The following is a 19,297-nucleotide window of genomic DNA, read 5'->3' on the forward strand; positions in this document are numbered from 1 at the left end:
AGCTGCCTCGGGCCTATTCCGGGAGCCTACAAGGTTCCAAAAGGCCCTTGAATCCCTACTTTTGCTAGCATGGAGTAGGTCCTCCCAAAATTTCTCTTCCCACTCCATCCTGGCGGTTTTAAGGGATCTATTATAGGCCTTCCTTGCTTCCAGTATACCTCTATGGGATTTATGTTTCACTGCCTCAACACGCCTTGTTTTATGTACCCTACATGTTTGAGTATACCAACCATCACCTTGCTTTTTACTTTGATTGTTTCCTGACTTACTAGAAGGGATGGTAAACACATTTGTCAAAGCCTCTACTAGAGAGACAAAGAGTCCACTCACCCTACCCACCCCTTACAAAGGAGACCCCAGAGTTGTCATAGCTTGGTTTAAGAGGGTTGAGATTTCTCCAACCCTTTCCTCGGAGAGGACCAATTTAGCCCATTTTATGCGTCTTCCACAGAGCGAAACTACAGACTCATCGGGGGGAACTAATACGGGGTTACTAAGACCCTTTTTTACAGGACACCACCACTGGGCCATGGTTAAGGAAAGTGGATTGTGGTCACTTTCGATCGTCGGGACCACAGCCATATCCCTCACATGGTTCCAGAGACATACATCTAATAGGATGTAGTCTATTCTAGAGGTGTGTCCTGGTCTATTGTAAGTGTGGGCCCCCCCCTGTCCGAAATTGTCCTTCCATTCACTGCCCTTAGATTTAGTTCAAGGCTCAGGGAGTATAGCTGTAACATAATATCAAAGGGGGGACACTGTTCCTACAAACGGGGTGCGAACAGTCACCCACGCCCACGAGAGGTGTCATGCTTCATCATCGGGCAGTTGCTCCTCGTAGGGCCGGCGCTGCAATGAAAATGTTTAATAAAGGGTAAATATGCAGCAAGTATCTATATTGTGTAAACCCTTTGCAGATAAACTGCTGTCCAAATTTTATTATCACGTGCACTTTTTTCGATTATAGCTCTGGTCCTGACGAAGCGCCAACGACCCTTATGGCGACGCAGGCGCGAAACATGTTGACCTATGACCTTTAGACACCCGGGCATAGTGTGCCTTCGGGGCAATATTTTAATCAGCAGTTTATCTGCAAAGGGTTTACACAATATAGATACTTGCTGCATATTTACCCTTTATTAAACATTTTCACTACACTTGCACGCACCTTTAGTACCTACACTGGACCCACACCCCACACACCCACATGCACCATCCGGCAGTCCTGAAAAGATCTCCGATAAAGAGACCCTTCGGGGGACCCGTAGGGGATTGCAGCGCCGGCCCTACGAGGAGCAACTGCCCGATGATGAAGCATGACACCTCTCGGGGTGTGTGAGGGCAACACAGGACAACAAATGCTTGTCCCACTTTATTAGTGGGTCACACTTACCTGGGACATCCTTTCCTTCTATTTCACCTTTCTATCTTGTGTGCACGGGTGACTATTTGCACCCTAAGGCGTGGGTGACTGTTCGCACCCCGTTTGTAGGAACAGTGTCCCCCCTTTGATATTATGTAAGATATTTGGAGCATGGACACTGGACCTTGATTAGCTCCTTGGCCCCCCCTTCTCTCCCTTTTGTAAGAAGTATAGCTGTAACACCACTTCTGACCATCTCCTGATAGGTGGAATCTCTAATACAGGGATCCCTATCCTAGTGTCCTCCTCGTCCTGGTCAAGGGCAACATCCGAGCCCAAGGGCTCGAACGTACAATTCATATCACCCGCGACCAGGGTACATGACTTGTGTGGAGTTTTGTTCAGGAGGGTCTCCAGGAGAGATATTATAGGCGACTTCCTCCCGCCCTTAGTCCCTCTGGCGTAAACATTATAGACATTTAGAACTATTCTTCCCCTTTGGTCTCTTAAAATAATATTTTGAATATCCGGACAACCTGTCTGTAGCTCCTCTATTCTGCAGTCTAAGGAGGCTGCTACCCATATGAGTAGACCGCCCGATGGGCGTCTCCTCCCTGTTTCCGAGGTTAGGGCAGGTACAGAGTAGGAGGAGAATCCCACCCTATGTACCGGCTCCAAGCTCCAGGTCTCTTGGAAGATGCATAAGGAGTGTTCATCAACCCAGGCATTCCAATCAGGGAGAGCCAGCTTTCTTGCGATCCCTGCGACATTCCAGCTGAAAACCTTAAACACTAGGTCCGTCACAGCTGGTGTGTCACTGGTCGCGAGAACACTACTGCCTGTGGCCCTCACAGTGGGGACTTGCAAATGAGAATAATCTAGAGGAATGTCCATAGAGGCTACCATCCCACTAGCACTTACTGTATTCTGTATTTTGCCTCTGTGCCACTCGTTTTTTGTGCCCGTCTGCCCTCTGTGCCACTCGTTTTCCCCCTCGGTTTTGTGCCCCTTTTGCCTTCTGTTCCACTCGTTTTCCCTCGTTTTTTGTGCCTTTCTGTCCTCTGTTCCACTCATTTTTTGTGTCTTTCTGCCCTCTGTTCCAATCGTTTTTCCCTCATTTTTTGTGCCTTTCTGCCCTCTGTTCCACTCGTTTTTCCCTCGTTTTTTGTGCCTTTCTGCCCTCTGTTCCACTCATTTTTTGTGCCTTTCTGCCCTCTGTTCCACTAGTTTTTCCCTCGTTTTTGTGCCTTTCTGCCTTCTGTTCCACTCGTTTTTCCCGTTTTTTGTGCCCTTCTGCCCTCTGTTCCACTCGTTTTTGTGCCCTTCTGCCCTCTGTTCCACTCGTTTTTTGTGCCCTTCTGCCCTCTGTTCCACTCGTTTTTTGTGCCTTTCTGCCCTCTGTTCCACTTGTTTTTTGTGCCTTTCTGCCCTCTGTTCCACTAGTTTTTTGTGCCTTTCTGCCCTCTGTTCCACTTGTTTTTCCCTTTTTTTTTGTGCCCTTCTGCCTTCTGTGCCACTCATTATTTCCTTGTTTTTGTGCCCCTTTTGCCTTCTGTTCCACATGTTTCCCAAGCCACTGTGCTCCCTGCGGCCCCGCCCCCCTGACTGCCCACTCGCTGCACCCGCCTCCCGATTGTATTGTTGTGGTCTCGCCGCCCCTGTGCCAACATTCACAGCTCTTTTGTGCTGTGAGGACGCATGGGCGTTTCATTTTCCACTACGACGACAGGCACTCGAGTCCTGCGGACCCCCTGGGAATATCTCACGGACCCTTGGGGGTCCGCGGACCACAGTTTTGGAAACACTGATCTAATACAACTCTGTGGATAAGATGACAATCTACTTATATTTGACTGAGAAATTCTAGGATCGCCACCGCTGCGCTCGGGGCAGTGGCAATAACCTCTTCTGTACAAAATATTCTGATTACCATGTGGTTTGTGAGGCCTTCCCCCCCACTCAAAAAAATAGGGTTGCTTCAGCCTTCATGGGGAAAGGCTGGTTTTAGCCATACTTCATTTTCACACTGCAGCGGAAACTGCATTATTCTATAGGAGTTGGGATCACTCTGCACCTACCTTAGACTGGCTAAAGCAATTCACAGCCCTTAACTGCACCACTCACGTGGTTGATTCCGCTATATCATTAGGCATTACAGTGGACAAATTACATAATATGCAAACTCACATTAGTGCTACTATTAGGGGTGCCAACTTTCATCTTAACACCCTCAAGAAAATCAAACCTTTCCTTTCGAGCAAAGACATACAACCTGCAGTACTATCCCTTGTTATCTCACGTCTTGAATATGGTCTGGTGACCCTTGCGGGGCTTCCTAAAGCGAGCTTGGCCCCTCTCAGTTCCACTCTCAACGCATTGGCCAGGCTCATCAGGCTCCAAAAAACACAATCACATTACACCTGACCTTGTGCAGCTTAACTGGCTGTCTATTGAAGCGAGGATTAGTTTTAAAATAGCTTGCCTCGCGCATAAAGCCTTGCATTACAACACTCTGGCCTATCTGGCGAACAAGTTCGTTCTTTCTGGTTAGAGTCGGAACTTAAGAAGTATGTCCAGACTTCTCTTGAAACCTCTCAAATTCAAGAAGAAAAGTACGTACAAAATTTGGAACGCTCTTCCTACTGAGATTAGAGCCAATCCTTCCACTGCCTATTTTAAGAAACAGGCCAAATTGATGTTCCTGAATGATCACCAACTGCATCATGTTGCATGTCCCCTTGTTGACAGACTTGGCAGTTATCCCAACATAGCGTTCTCCATTTATCTTATGTTTGATTGTTAATTGTTATTTTACCTGAGGGCCCTCGCCCTACAGGTTTGTCAATTATTTTATTATATGGTGTCAAGTTCACTTTTGCTTGATTTGCTGAATGTTACAAAAAAATGTTACACCCTAGGAGTAATGGATCTAGCGGGGCCCACTACCAGGTCCCTGATCTTGATTGTGTACTTCTTGTGGTGTCACTATGCTGACCTCTATTGCACGGAGTTTATTCATGCTTTCAGCGTGTGTACAGCACTCTGATACCCGCAAGAGTCATGTTCGTGCTTTATAAAACTTTCTAAATAAATAAATAAAATCCCAAATTTTCAGATGCTGACAAAAGGACACCTAGTCCCACAGAAATAGAGTCTGGGAAAGTATGAGTCTTATGTGACATCTATAACCTTAGCTTTATGATCTCCCTTCCCTCAGAGAAAATACTAAAGTAAACTGAACTAGCAGTGAAATGCTTTTAAGCCTATTACACAAGATACTCTGGATTCCCGGTTCTCTACTTGGAACACACAATTCACCCTCAATCCATCCAACCAACCCTCTTTCATGCTTACTTGTAGAGTGTAACCTTAAGGGTTCACAATGAGGGAAGGAGCCAACACTGAAGTGCGATATAACTGATTTATTGGGTGGTTCTACAAAGTCAATGAACGACCTAATTTCAAATTGTGTCCATAGGGCAAAAGGTTCTTGCGGGAAGGGGGGGGTGGCTTTCGTTCTTGGGCTGGCGTAGTCCTCCTCTTCGGCCCGTCTCGCTCGAAGCCAAAACAAAAGGAAAAGAAACGTGGCCGTTAGATCACACGGCCTGGGGAAAGGGAGCGAGGGTAACACTCGTGAGGAAGGCAAAATACTGCCACCAGATACCCAAGAGCGAGTGTAACCCGGAATGTGTAGGGTGCTGTGCTCAAAGACCTCAGTGCCCGGCCGAGTTCCTCCCTCCTCCCTCGGTTACCCGGTCCCTGCTCATTTAAAGCTTAGCAAGGTACGCAAGTGTTCCCGTACCTGGTATAGCCACGCGTCTTCCTGTGCGTGGCTGGGCGATTCGTGGGGACGTTGGCCTCCTGGCTTCTCCTGTGATGATGCCTCCGGTTCGTTCTCTCGGTCCAGCAGGCGGATACCGGTTTCCCCGACTTCAGCTTGGGCCGTCGCTCCAGGGGCGGATCTCACTCCTCCGGCATCCTCCACGTCCAGTCCTCCAAAGTGGGTGGTTTCTCTTCGGCTTCCCAGCTCCAACTCACGCCGCACCATCCACAACTTCGCGTCTTCCGGGTCTGCCTTTGTCCTCCCTGTGCCCGACTCCGATTGGCTTGCGGACTCCTCCGTCATAGGGTTGGAGTTCCAGTCCGGGAAGTCCAGTCGTCCTTAAAGGGCCTGGACCAGTCCTGAAAGCGAGATTGAGAGTCCGTTACGGGGCATGTCTTGACCCTGTGACATACTCAGTCAAAAATTGTAATGATTATCCTTTCAATTAATGTTGTTCTAAGCAGTATCTTGGTGATTCACCAGTAGTGATCACCTCACCTTAACTGTATTGCATTTTTATTATTTAGGTCAAAATTCAGGAAACTGTGACCCCCTCACATGACATTAACACAAGAAAGATCCTGAGGAGGTTTCTGTTGGGAGGTGAATGTTCCCTGCATGGTATTAGGGTGTGTTCCCCTTCCCTGAGTGCCTGACTGCGTGAATCTGGTACCCTGATTTGCCTGAAGGGTCACACCACGCGTGTCCTCATGTGGTAACAGTAGACTACTGTCCCCGTCATGGGTTTAGCTCATAGAGTGGTGGTAGCTTGCCCTGTTTTGAGGAATCAATAGTGTGATCAGACCTTCTTTATATGTGTCTCCAGATTGAAGGCCTACTGTCCCAGTTGTGTAAAGTGCCCCTTCTGTGCACTTAACAAGTCCTTCGATACAAGATCCAGAGACTGCCTTAAGCATGTTGATGCGTGTAGCCTGTGGTGGCACATGCATGCTGTTTGTAAGTCAGCCTGAATAATGGAGACCAGTGGGAACCTTTTTGGATACACCTCACCTGGTCTGGCCCAAGATGAAAGTGAGAATTGAGCTCACAGGCAGTGGAAGTGTATTGCTTTCATTCCTGTAGCTGGAGGGAGAGGGGAGTGCAGGCATGATTCCTTTAGTTATTCTTTGAGGCCTTTTGGTTGCAAGGAGCTGCTGATTGGTCTTGCTGAACACTGCCATTTGGAGGATGATAGGTGTGAGGGGGGACTGCAGACGAAACAGCATTTTTACAAAGAATTCTCACAACACAGCGCAGCAAGTAAAGTTGCTGTGCTGTCTCGCGTGAAAGGGAGAGAGCAGAACTGCACCATATCTTCAAAGAAATGTCAGAGTTCTTATCTCTTCTTGCGCTGGTGCACTTTTTGCTTTCTTGCACCTACATAGGTGCCCTTGTACCCAAGTTCTAAAGTATCTGATTTACTTTCAGTCTTAGACTTAACACCCTTGGGTGGTAGTCACCCAAACTTTTTACCTTCACCTCTTCAGTTTTGCTAAATTTGTTTTTGTTGGCTTTAATACTCTGTGAACTTTCCCACTGCTAACCAGAGCTAAAGTGCTTGTGCTCACTTCTTTAAACATAATAAAAGTGAACTATACCCAGTTGGCACATTTAATTTACTTATAAGTCTCTCATAAACTGGTACTACAGGTACTCTGGCCTGTAAATTAAATGCTAATAGAGAGCCTGCAACGCTTATTATGCCACCCACTTGATTAGCCTTTTGAACATGTGCCAGGTCTGTCATTGCAGCCTGTATGCAGTTTTGAATTGCCATTTCGACATGGGAGAAACACGTTTTGCCAGGCCTAACCTTACTCTTCAATACGTTTTAATCACATCTAGGTTAGGCCCTAAACAGCCCTTAAGGTGGGGTGCGGTGTATTTATATCCTTCGAAATGCACTTATAAGTTCACAGGTCTTGGTAATGAAAAACTCTTACATTTGTTGTTCCATACGGCAAGGCCTACTTCTCCAGTAGGATGACATTGCAGGGCTCGACAAATCTTAAAAATCGTACTTGACCTGCAGGTCTAGTGACTAGAATTTTCTGCTCGACCTAACGTCAAGGCACTCGACCCTCAAATTGGTTGAATACAAATTTACTTCAAAACATATGCAGCGCAGTTGATCTATGACCAGTAAGACATGTTCGAAATTTTTAGCCTCATTACTATTCTCACTGCAATGTTTTGAAAGTTATGAGCACTGCCTTGGATAAACACTCTCAGCAGTAATAAGGTACACCACTAAACCTTGCACATACTAGAGTGTGGCCCTGGATGAATACTCTTAGCAGAACTCAGGTTCACAGCTGTACCTTAAACATACTAGAGTACGGCTCCGGTGGCTCAGCATCCAGTGATTCTGGGAAAATCACTTAATCTCCTTGTGCCTAACAAAAATTAGTGTGTCCTTGTGTAACCTAACTGGTGCTCATGTAAAGCACTGCAATACCTTCAGGTCGGGTAAGCGCTATATAAATCTGCAACAACAAAAAACTTTTAGCAGTACTCGGGTACACCGATGTAACTTAAACATTTTAGAGTACGGCCCGGATAAACACTCTTCCCAGTACTCGGTACACTGCTGTACCTTAAACATACTAGAGCAGAGCCTAGGAAAGGGCAGCTCGCACCATGGCTTGGGACAGAAGTAACTGTATGACTGGAATTTATTTACTTGCATTTGTATTTTATGTCCCAGCTAGCAGACCAGGCATGCTGTGTAAGCACAAGTAGGCCACATAAACATTACTGCCCTGCTTGCTCGTGACATGATATCGTCATTTTCCATCACTCTACTTTCCAGGTTGCTGACGTGGGGACCTGTCTGTCAAGCGACGGTGAAGCCTTTCAGTGCAATTTCACACCATAGATTGTGATTATAACCTGCCCATACACCTGTTTCCCTTCCTGGTGGGCTCCACGGCTTGGCCTTTCAACTTAAAGAAGTCGGCGCCAGCCAGGTCCTCCTTGTGAACGGCCGTGCTTCATTTACAGTTAATTGCAAATCACCCCGGGAAATAAAAAGATATGTGTTTTGTTTAACGTGATTGGTTGTACAATTTGGAGTGAACATATATTTTTGTTCTTGTCCACTTTCCTCCAGCCTCCTTATATTTATACCACTTTTATCTTTGCCAACCCACCCATTCACTCCTTCCTTACTATAGTTCGTATTATACAGCTAAATATTTTTGTACTTAAAATAACAAAGGGAATCTTGGGGCGCTGTTTACCCTCTGCATCCAGACTGTGCACCCTCAACTGCACCCCCTTTATAGAGCTGGGTAATTCAAAACACAAAATGTCCTGCGCTGATATCTGGCGCCTTGATGGGCACTGCAGGCAGCTTGTTGGCACTTCACGAGCTACCATTTGACAAGGCACAAGCAGTGAGTGCCCTCTGGCTGCCTGTGTCGCTCGCTATTTCATATCAACCCTCTGATCACAGGCAGTTCGCAGTGCTAATGTGATCGCACACGTTAATTATAATGATGTCTAATGCCTAATTTCTAGTCAACTAGGTTTATTTACGTTGCCGGTAAATTTGTGCTTTTCCAGGATAGAAGACTCAAACAATAACAAGCATGACAATAGCCCCGGCTGTGCGTCAATCCCCTTCAAAGCCACTCTCCCCAACAATCGGAGCAAGAACCCCTGGTGTTCCCATTTAAGCTCACTTACCGTAGGGTCCCCCGCAGAGAGATCGAGCCGTCCTCGGCAGGCGCAGGCTTACATCACAGCCAGATCTCCACTCGCAGGGCTCCCAGGATCATGGTTAAACACCAAGGTGCAGGAGAAATTCTGCTTCGCTAGGGCACCAGTCTCGTTCAGGGTCTGCCTTTGGGGCTGCCAAAGGCAGTTTACACGCTTTTCAGACAGTATATCCTGCTGTGGCTCATTGTAATCAGCCAATGAGAAGCATGTAAACTTTACTTTGCAGATGATTAGCTACCATCTGATTGGCTGATTGCAACGCGGGTTCGGTCTGCTGAGGCCTAGTTGCAATCAGCCAATTAACACCTTTGCTTTTCCCGCATTTTATCACGGCAGTTCCTGAACATTTCACCCAGCAGCCCTCTAGAGCCTTCTACCGGTACTGCGCTTTAGCACAGCGACAAAGCTCACTCGCCAGGCCGGTCAAGTAGGCCTGAAAAGTGTCTCGCCCTGAAAGAAACTGACTCGCATTTGCGAGCGGGCGAGTACATTTCTCGAGCCCTGCATTGGGTTACCTTATTACATCTAATAACTGATGACTTTTTGATGTGAATGGGTAGAAATGTAATGTTTGCACTCAAATGAATTTTCATTTTAACCCTCTAATATTAAATTCCAATTTTAAGTCAAAATTCTGAAAATGCCACTTTTAGAAAGTTGTGGTACAAAAGGGGGTGGTGATGGACGGAGCATCTGAACCAATCAAACACTCACACCCAGTCAACAGATCTGGGTTTAATCCATCACCGTTCTTTAGCCCACTCTGCCACCCCAGTTGACATGGCCATATGCAAATCAGTCTGAACCTGTGCCTCATGGGAACGAAGCTTGAATCTGGTCCAGGGAAGGCATGGCTTGGCAGTTCGTGCTGGACTGTTCCCATGGTCCCTTGCTGTGGCATAAGTTGAGCTACTCTTGGAAGAAAAAGAGGAATACAATTGTTTTTGGCTGATTGCGACCACAAATGTGCAAAAGATCTTGCCGCCCACCATCCTGAAGTTCTGGAGAACCCTACTCTTTGCGCGTCATTAACTGTCACCAACAACTCAAGATCTACACTTATCGCTACAGTATCGACAGACCGTGCTGACCTCGAACGCGATGCTCGAGCAACAACCATCTGTAACACCCAACAGGATCTTTGCGATACAGGGGCGACTGTCCTCAACGCTCTGCCTACTCTCTGCACTACAGCAATGACCAGACGCAATCCTTTCCCTGCTCCTCGAGGGTTCTTTCACTGTGAAATGGGCTCTTCGCGCCAATCTTTGAGTAGGTAACTTTTTCAGTTGGACTAACTGGTCCATGTATCCAGTCTGCACTTTATCGCGTTCAGCTTGAACTTGCGACTTTCACTCGATCTGACACCACCAGATAACTGTGAGTGGCACTTTGTGCTTTTAGATGCTATACTTATCTTAAATCTTCAAAATGTAATATCTTTGTTCCCACTGATTGGATTTTTGACATTTTGGTGTAAAGTAATGCACTAAAATGTACTCTTATTTTCTAAATTATAGTAGGATTTTTCTTGTGTTGTGTTTTCACTTTATTACTGTTAGTGTGCTGCATAAATACTTTACACATTGCCTCAAAGCTAAGCCTCACTGCTGTGAATCAAGCTACCAAAGGGTAAGGACAAGTTAATTTAGTGACTTTTTATGGTTCACTCTGATGAGGATTGGGGCTGTTTGTTACTTGAGAAAGGCTCAAACTCCCCCCTGAACCAACAACCCAATTTCTCACAGAATAGTTTTTGTGCAGGAAGGGATACTTACTGCACAAAAACTGTCCTTTGAAACGTTTTCTTCTTTGTTTGTGTGCTGCAGAATGAAGCACATAAAGAGGACATAACAAGATAAAATAGACCCATTTCTTCTCCGTACACCAGCCTCAGGCAGGTGCACCATTTTGGAGCAAACCCATGCCTACGTCTCTTTGAAAATATGGGTTTGCGTTAGAATCCATAGGTGGATGTATAAGAAGTCCCATGCACCACCCACAGAATGCTTCCCTGACTCAAGGTAACGCAAAGCACTGCTTTTTCTTATAAAGACATACAAATCAAAATTTGTGCCGCTTTTTAAACACCCAAAAAAGTTTTAGTTTTCGGATTGCATCAAAAAACGTGACTCAACCCTGCCGCAAAATCTTTGTACATCTGGGACTCTGTTTTTAGGTCTCGCCTACGCAGCGCGCACGCGTTGCATAGGCAAAAAGTCCTTTGCTATCGCTTTGGCTTTTCAACCAAAAACTTGCACGCGTTCCATTGCCTTCAATGGCAAAGCATGTACGTCTGCCGATTCACTTGCCGGAGCGAGCGCCGCCATATGGTAGCAATTATCGATCTTGCAAGGGAACCTCCCCCTCCGCTGCTGCCTCGCGCCTCCCCCTTTGCCGGCAGCCTGCTGCGCTTGTGCTTGTTATTTTCTGATTACAGGAGCGTTCTGACACTTGAACGAGTATGTAAAACGAGAATGATACACAGAGTCACTTGCATTAATGTTTTACAAGTGTCTGGCGGCGTTACCGGGCTGTGCTCCTAGGCAGCAGCACCTGAATATTGTTTTTCATATGAGAAAGCGCAAAGAAGCTCGGTGGGCGTTAGTCCAAGCACTGTCTCTGCATCAGCACCAGTTTCCACATACACTGATATTATTTCCAGGAACATAAATAGTGCTCGGGCTTCCACGCAAAGCTGTCACTCATAATCCCGAGCTCAGGGCGGCTCACAGGCAGCCTGCCTGTGGAGCCTTATTGCAAACATCCTCTATTGAGGATGATCGGCAGCGGGAGGAGAGATGGTGGGGACCGGCGGCAGTCGCAGATAACCTGGTGGAAGATACACATGTAGGCTCCCACATATTATCCCATAGCTCCAGCTCCCACAGAAGCAGCAAACTAGTGCCAGAGCTAAACCTAGGTTCCGTTGCTTTGTAGAAGTTTTTTTTTCAGAGTTTTATATAGCGCGAATTGGGCCCGAAGATATTAGAGTGCTTTCCATGAGCACCAGTTACCTTACAGAAGAACACATTCAATTTTTGGTAGGCACAGGGAGATTAAGTGATTTGCCTAGAATCGCAGGATGTTGAGCCCACCTCCGAGACTCCAACCTGGTTCCTCTGCTCCAAAGTTGCCAACTCTGGCTGTTAGGCCACATCCTCTCCCTTTACAGTGCACTAATTATAATTGTTACATACATGGAGAATGCACTGACTTAAAGGTTGCTGCGCAAAAAGAACATGCAGTGCGAGTGCATGCATGACAACAACTTTCTGTGTAACATGTGCAAGGTTTGAAAAAAAACACATTGTTGCAGCACCCATTGTGTGAGATGTGGAGCAGGCAGGTGAAGAAATCCGATTAAAGATATAACAGAAAGATGGAGGTATGGGATGATGGCTCAGTCCAAACCACCCTCCAAACAAGCACAAAACAAGTACTTTCTGTCCCATAATGATCAAAAGACAATAGCTGTTCGATTTACAGAGTGGATTACAGTGTTTTAACTGTGTACATTCTTATTGTAAAATATCATTTGTATGGCGCCCAATCTGCAATTAGAAAGGAGGAGTTGCACCTTTCTAGTAGTCCGGGCATGACTTTCCAAGTGACTGTTGCAGAATGAAGTGTGATTCCGTTTTGAGAATGTGAGCGGACAGGATAGTGGTGTTGTCAGTTTTAATGAGTTTTTTTTAGGTCTGGAAGGCTGTACAAAATTGGTTATGCGTTTTCTCTAGCTTTACTTTATCTAATCAATGGCAAATATATATGTGCTATGTAGCCAACAGTGAAAAAATATTTTACTAGTCAGTTACCTGCAGCATTTTCAGGCTGCATAAGGTAAGTTTGGAGTTCTGTGTTAAAGTGTGCTATTGTAATTTCATGTGCAACATGTATTGGTAGGCACCCAGATAACTACTTTTCGACTTCCTTATCTGTGCTGTGTTGGAATGGGTATGGGGTTCTAGCGCGTATATTATAATATCATGTATTTGATTGTTGTTAGACCTGACATCATTGGCTTGAGTCTCTCCTCCATTTTTTCTGTTTGCCTCCACTGTTTTTCGATGTTTTGCTGGTATATGCTTTGGGCGCTGTGCCACTGCTAATCAGTGCCACAGCGCAAGTGCTCCTTATGTTAAATTGATGTATCTATTGTATCCATGTTTGGCCTATTTGGTTTACTGTCAGTCCCTAGTCTAGTGCACCAGGAGTGCCGGGGCTTGTAAATACAAATGCCGCTCGTGGGCTCGCAGCACGTGTTGTGCCACCCACAGGAGCGGCCTCGCAAAAGAATGTCTACGGGTCGGTCATTGCGAGACCCACGTGCAGCCTGGTGCTGTCACGCAGGCTGCGCAAGTATACCTACTTGCCAGCCCCTCCAACCTTCCCTTGACTTTATGTTAGTCACCCCTATGGTAGGCCCACGGGCAGGGTGCATTGTAAGTATAAGGTAGGACACGCCTGACCAAGTTGGCATGTCCTAATAGTGAATTACAGCCATCTTCGTTCTTCACTATTGCGAGGTAGCCTGCTCTCCATTAGTTAGAATGGGCCGCCGGGATTATTAATGCTATGATCCTAGCTGGCTCGGGGAGCATGGTGCAATGTCGAGTTTGGTATCCCTGAACTCGGTGTTTAATTACGCATCCGTTGGTGTGGATGGTTTTTGGACTCCGGGTTTGAAAATAGCACTTTTAGAAAGTGTCTATTTTCTTGTCTAACCATTTCTGGTTTCTGCTGGTCTTGCGTGTGTGTGACAGGAGCTGGGTGGCTCCAGAGGTCTGAGTGAGTCAGTGTGGGATGAGTGGGACATTTGCGTTGAGAGTAGGGGGAGAGTAGTTGCTGATAGCCTACCCTGCCTGATACAATGCCGGCTCCACCTCCTGCCAAGCGGCTGATGGCTCTGTGCCTGCCATGGACGATCCTAGCCCCACCTCCTGCCAGGAGGCCGATAGCTCTGCTCCTGGCCGTGACAATGCAGGCTCCACCTCCTGCTGGGCGTCTGAGGACCTAGCCCTGCTCAGTGAATAGGCCAGGTGCTTCTGCCTGGCTCCACCCACAACAGACCCAGGATGTTGGGAAATCCCCCTGCATGGACAAAGGGATCAAAGCCGAAAAGGGGTATAAGAGAAGGACCCCTGAACCAAGAATTGAGATCACTTCTGACAAGGAACCCTGTAACCAAGGACAAGAGGCCTGCTGATCTGAGGACTTGCCTACCCCTTCTGCCAGTGTGCTGTTTGCTGGGGGGAATCCTGCAGCGCTTCTTTATTTTTGCCAAGGAAACTAGGAGAGAGGAACTGTGTGTGTACTCTCACGCTTGCTAAGAAAATCTCCAAGGACTGGAAGAGTGCCAGTCTCCTGCTGAAGTCACAGGGCTAAAAGACTTCATCTGCTGAAAGTGCTATTTGCTGGAACCTGTGAATCCAGCACCTCTGAAAGAGCCAGCAACCTCGACGCCGACGGACGTCGCCGAATCCAGCTCGACATAGCGAGTAACGGCTCCAGTGTCCCGCTTCCTCGACGCCAGCCGCCGGACCCGATCGACGCCAGCAGCAACGCCAGGGAGTAGTGAGTTCGGCTCCAGCTCCAAGGGACCTCGTGTCTGCACCGCTGCTGATCGCATCGCCCTCGTGCCCTCTCGACGCCGTGAGCGCTGCTCACTCTTTGCAACCGCATCATCGACGACGACACCTGCTGAGGCCTGATCGACACCGAAGACGCGACGCCGGATTGCTCGACGCCGCTAATCATCGTGTGCTTCCTTTTCCAAGGTACTGTGTTTTTGGGGGTCCGTGTGACTCCGGGCTCGACGTAGCGCTCCTCGCGGTCGACGCCGAACCTTTGGATTAACTTTGCCTCGACGTCGTGTAGCCCCCGTGTGGGTTACCCTGTTGCTAAGAACTGTGTTTCCAAGAAGAAGATTTGCTTTGATACAAGAGACTTTGTCCTAAAGAAGAAACTACCTTTAAACTATTTTTCCCTTCCCAGAGTATTTATTAAGATTGTGTACATTTTTGTCGTTATTTGGTCTTGTGCTAAGCCTTATATAAAAATCCTTATTTTTATAATACTACTGTGTCGTGTCCATTTGTAGTGTATTCACTTTATTACTGTATGTGGTCATAAATGCTTAACACACAGCCTCTGAGATAAGCCTGTCTGCTCTGCCAAGCTACCAAGGGGGTGAGCAGGGATTATCGAAGGGTGTGATCCCCTTGCCCTGACTAGAAAAGGTGTGTCCCTATTTGTCAGAAGTGTATACCTCTGCCAACTAGAGACAGCCGGTTCTAACAATTGTTTATTCTTGTTTGCCCTTTTTTCTGCTGCCTTCCCTTTGCTCCCTGTACATATCCTTTTCACGTAGCATGTGCCTGGGATTTTCAGACTCTATGCGAGCACTAGAACCGGGAGAAGGGATATCTTGGAAATGATGCTCAAACCAACAGAGGTGCTGTTGTTGGTATTTTAATATCTAATTATATGGCACATGTTTGTGGGGTAGGGTCATCCATTCGTGGTGACTGCTGTGCACACCTTTGCATGACAAATAACAAAAGAAGGGAGGTCTCCTTAATAGTCCAATTTGGGACAAGGAGGATTAAAATAAAGAACTTAAAGTCCCGGTATTCAGTCTTTGAAAGGTCCTCTTGTATATCCCCCTCATAACTCAAGAGACCAACCACACAAAAAGATATACAATTTTAAACATACAATAAAAACAATGAATTCAAAAACAGTGTTTCTTTTAAAAAATGTGAACAGGGGGGCGTGGCCAAGATGGCGGGCTGAGCGGTCGCACTTGCCGAGGGCTCCCGGACCCCTGAACTCCTGCATCGCTCGGAACCGCTGATTCCCCCCCGGATCACGCGGCCACTGAGCCTGGTGCTTGCGGCGGAGGTGTGGAGAGCCTGTTGAGCCTGGTTTGCGCCGTCGGGGACAAGATTTTGGCCGATATAGCCCAGGTCGGACCCCGTGTACGACCCGAGTGAGAGCTGGCAGCCGCGAGTCCCCCGACCCTCGGAACGCGACGAGGTGACCGGCCTCTGAGGTGTGAAGCCCGCTGTGGTGCATGAGCTGTTGGAGTGGGTTTCGGAGACGGCTTCGCGTGAGGCTGGGAGCTGTCAAGCAGCGGTAGTGCGGAGCGGAGCGGAGCGGAGCGGAGGTGCAGAACGGTGGCGGAGTCGGCGCCACCTCGCTACGCCAGCCCGTGGCTTGACGTGGCCTGCTGGAGGAGGTCGCCTAGGCTGGTTAACTGTGCGGAATTGGAGACCGAGTCCCCCGAAGCTGATCTCGCCCTGGAGTGGCGGCCACTGGTGACTGTCGTATTGTGACTTAGCCCCCGAGCCGGGTATCTGGCTCTCGGATCGAAGAAGGAGAGGGTCTCCATTTTGGGCGCTGTCCCTACAACACTACTGAGCGGCCATTTTGTGGAACTTGGCCGGGCAGCCCGTCCCTCCTGGTGCTCTTTGTGTGGATCGCCCCGGCTTGCATATAGTTGCTTTCTCTGCTGTTCAGCGAGCCTCAGGGTCCATTATTGTGCTGCAATGTCGAATGCAAGGGGACAGCGGAGAGGTGACCGGACCTTGCCGGAAATGCTGGGAAGGGGCGCCCTGCGCAGCGGAGGCGCTCAACCGGCCGCGACTTCCCCGGCACCGACTAGGGGGGCAGAAGGTGGCGAACCCCCGGTGACGAGGTCCTTTCTCGAGTCCCTGTTCAGCACCCTGCGGGAAGACTTCCATGCCCTCAAGAATGAGGTGGCCGGGGAGGTCCGCGAAGTGAGGAGAGAGATGGACTCCCTGGGGGACCGGGTGAACACAGTAGAGGAAGCGGGCCACTCCAGGGATGAGGAGATCACCCATCTGCAGCAGGAGGTCCTACGGCTCCGGGAGCAACAGATTGAGCTACAGGCCCACGCCGAGGACCTTGAAAATCGGTCCAGGCGGAACAACATACGGGTCCGCGGAGTGCCGTCCGGTGAGGAGGGTGAAGATGTGACGGCATATCTGGTGGCCCTCTTCCGAGCGATCCTGGGTGAGCCGGAGGACTTTCGGATTCGCATCGACCGGGCGCACCGGGTGGGTCGCCCCCGCAGAGCCACGGCGCCCGCGCCGGACATTCTGGCCTTTCTCCCGGACTTTCCTCTGAAGGAGCGGATCCTCCGCGAGGTGCGAAGACAGCAGCCTTATCGATTCCGGGACCATCCTGTGGCACTGTTTCAGGACTTATCCACAGTCACGTTGCAGAAGAGGAAATCCTTCAAGATCGCCACGGACTTCCTTCGCGAACACGAAACGCAGTACTCCTGGGGGCACCCCTTCCGCCTGATTTTCAGGTGGAACGGTGTGCTACATCAGCTTCGGTCTCTTCAGGATGTCTGCGCGGTACTGGGCCTCACTGCAACGGACACGGACACCCCGGCCCCGCGACGGAGGCGCAGCACCCGCGACGGTTGGCAACGAGCCGAGGGGGGGGCCTCTCCCCCGGCGGAGCGCCCGGGCTCGCCTGCAATTCGGGCTGAAATGGCGGCTGCCATCCAGGAGGCCTCCAGAGTGACGGCGATCGGCGAAGTGGCCTTGACGGCCTGAACTCACTCCGGGGGGAGTCTATTTTAGCTCATTCTCATTGCAGGTGCGGGGTTTCGGGGGGTGGCATGGGAGGAAGGGCGAGTGCAGGAGGTGGTGGCTGGACGTCCACTAGGTTGACTTTCCACGGCCTTGCCCGTTTTGGGCCGGACTGGGACAATGTCTTTTTTGGAAGGTTTTGGAAGCGGGGGAAGGGATCGGGGTGGACGGGCAGCTGTTTTGATCTTGGGTCCTAGAGGGGGGATTGGTAGAGGGGGGTGGTGTGGATTTGTTGGGGTAGAGGCGGGGGGGGTTTCTTTGGTTGTGGGGTGTTGGGGTTCGGGGACTGTACTGTGCCACTGGTTGCTTCAACGTTGCTATGTTTTGAGGTCTCGAAGGGTGCCCTTTGTGTTTGCTGATGGGGCTTTGCCTTGAGATATGTGCTCCTTGAACTCTCTCTTTGATGGCTCTTAAGGTGCTTACACTCAATGTGAAAGGGCTGAATAACCCGGTTAAGCGGCGGGCAGTGTTATCCCTGCTGGAAAACTCACAAGCGGATATCTGCCTGTTGCAGGAGACCCATTTGCTGGCTAAGGACTGCCCGCGGCTGCGAACCCCCAAGTTCCCCACACAGCTATTCTCCTCTAGCACTTCCAAGACGGCAGGGGTGGCCATTTTGTTTTCTAGAAGGTTCAGGGGAGAGGTGGTGAGCAAGGTGGCGGAGCAGAAAGGAAGACTCCTGGTGTATAGAATCAAGGTGGGGGGCTTAGCGCTGACTGTAGGCTCCGTTTACTGCCCTAATGATCATCAGGACCAATTCTTACACAGGGCCCTGGACGACGTTGCATTCACCTCTGATAGGCACATAGTGTTGGGGGGTGACTTGAATCTGGTTTTTGACGCGGCGCTGGATAGGTCTGTGCAGCGGCGCCAGCAGTTGGGCGAGCTTTCGGGCTCGATTCGAACTCGACTTGCGGAGCTAGACCTGCATGACATGTGGCGCTGCCTCCACCCTACCACTCGCGCATACTCTTATTTCTCCCATGCCCATAGATCTTATGCGCGCTTAGACCACCTCCTAGTGTCAGGCCCGATGCTCCTTTTGTCCCCGAATGCGGACATGGGAGTCCTCTCTCTCTCTGACCACGCCCCAGTTGAAGGCGCTTTCGCTCTACCGCCGGTGGCTCGGTCGAGGGGGGTTTGGCGGCTTCGAGATACGCTTTTGCACAGGCGATCGGTAGTGGATCAGATCAGGGCGGCCATTTTGGCTTTTCAGACCGTGAACGATAATGGGGATACCTCCCGCGCGACACAGTGGGCGGCCCTTAAGGCCGTGCTCCGAGGCGAGTTTATCGCGATCTCTGCCGCTGAGAATAGAGACCGGCAAATTAAGAGAGAGGAGCTCACCCAGCAGGTGAGGGAGCTGGAGCAGGTTCATCATAGGGTGCCCCCAGGGTGTGGCGGCAGCTGAAGGCGGTGCGGAAGCTCCTGGCGGCCCTGGACACGGATCGGGCGGAGTACGCGGTGCTCCGCCTGAAGCACAAATATTACACGGGAGGCGATCGGTGTGGGCGGCTCCTGGCTAACAAACTAAGGGTGCAGCACGAGCAGCACCGAGTGAAGGAACTGCTAGACCCGGCCGGAGGCCGGGTCACGACCGACGAACACATAGCGGATGTCTTCCGCGGCTTCTATGCGGACCTTTACTCCGGGGAACCCCCTTCGGCCCAGGCTGAGGGGGACTACCTGGACTCGGTTCCGCTCCCGTCGCTGACACAGGACCAGGCCCAGTATTTGGAACGTGACTTCCGTATT

General features: G+C 49.4%; 1 protein-coding gene across 1 annotated transcript in view; it reads left to right on the plus strand.

The window, feature by feature from the left end:
• The window catches only part of COP1 (COP1 E3 ubiquitin ligase), a 917,107-nt gene that overhangs the window by 152,958 nt on the left and 744,852 nt on the right, over positions 1 to 19,297 (plus strand). The window lies entirely within an intron of this gene.

The sequence above is a fragment of the Lissotriton vulgaris genome, chromosome 1_1, assembly GCF_964263255.1.
Source record: "Lissotriton vulgaris chromosome 1_1, aLisVul1.2, whole genome shotgun sequence".
Classification (NCBI taxonomy): domain Eukaryota; kingdom Metazoa; phylum Chordata; class Amphibia; order Caudata; family Salamandridae; genus Lissotriton; species Lissotriton vulgaris.